Source organism: Petaurus breviceps, unplaced genomic scaffold (assembly GCF_028583685.1).
Source record: "Petaurus breviceps papuanus isolate PSGF00001 unplaced genomic scaffold, PetGlider_PUasm1.0 172, whole genome shotgun sequence".
NCBI lineage: Eukaryota > Metazoa > Chordata > Mammalia > Diprotodontia > Petauridae > Petaurus > Petaurus breviceps.
In genome coordinates this window covers 1075576-1076947 of record NW_027185755.1, presented here as the reverse complement: position 1 = coordinate 1076947, position 1372 = coordinate 1075576, and positions in this window count along the sequence as shown.

Below are 1372 nucleotides of genomic sequence, written 5' to 3'. Positions count from 1 at the left end.
TATATATATACCGTGTTTCCCCGATAATAAGACCTATCCCGAAAATAAGCCCTCCCCTTACTGTGTAAGATTCCTCTAAAATAAGCCCTCCCCCGAAAATAAGCCCTATTGAGATTGCTACTGTAGTGAAGGTGATCCCCTGCGCTACACGCTACATTACGGTACCTTCAGTATGCACCGTCCCCCCCCCCCCCCCCCTCGGGCCCCCCCCCCCCCCCCCCCCCCCCCCCCCCCGCCCCGGTGAAACGCACGCCGAGCTGCATCCAATCAGAGCTGCAGCAGTGAGCGCGTATCCTCTTCTTCCCCAGTGATTTGCTTGCTGGCGCCATTGAGAGCAGTGCCGTGGAGGAGAGCTTAGGCAGGACAACATAAGCCCTCCCCTGAAAATAAGCCCTCTGGTGTTTTTCTTTCCAAAAAAAATAATAAGACAGTGTCTTATTATAAGGGAAACATGGGGTATATATATATATGTATGTATATATGTATACATATGTAATATGTGTGTATATATATATGTAAGGATATATATACTTATATATCATATATATCCTTAAGAAAGGAGGCTGACTAAACTGTCTCTTTGAGAAGTTCAGAAAGGTTTAAAAAGGTTTCTCTCTCTGAATTTCCCTTCCCCATGGCTAGTCACTAGCTGGCATCAATTTCTGATTAGTTTCCTTAATAGCTTTAAGTTGTTCGTTTATTGTGATTTTGTTTTTTCTTCACATAAAAGCTATGGTTGAACATGACATTTGTGAGTTGCCTGTTTGTTCATTAGTGGAATGCAAAGTGGGCTGACGGGAGATGCCAGCAGTTAGCTGAAATAAAAGTACAAAAAAAAAAAAAAGATCAGAAGAATCAATTCTATTCTAATGACCACATCTTAGAACTTATTTGGGGGCTAAGAGTTTTTATTTATTTTTACTAATAATTGATAAATCTCCAAACAAGGGAATTTGAAACTGAAACTTCCCCCCCATCCTAAACAAAACAGTAGGAACTTGAGTACCTGGGGCTAGACATCATCTGCCTTTTCTGTTTTATTCCCTAGGAATAAACATTTATATAACACCTACTTTGTGCCAGACATTGTGCTAAGTCCTCTCCCCTTTTTAAAAAAAATTATCACATTTGATCCTCACAACAACCCTGGAATGTAGATGCTGTCATTATTTCCACTTTACAGTTGAGGAAACTGAGGCATACAGAAGTGAAGTGACTTGCCCAGGATCATATAGGTAGTAAGTATCTGAGGCCAGATTTGAAATCAGGTATTCTTGTCTCCAGGTCCAGCACTGTATTGCACCAACAGCTGCTTTTAAGAAAGGGAAGAAGAAGAAGAAGAAGAAGAAGAAGAAGAAGAAGAAGAAGAAGA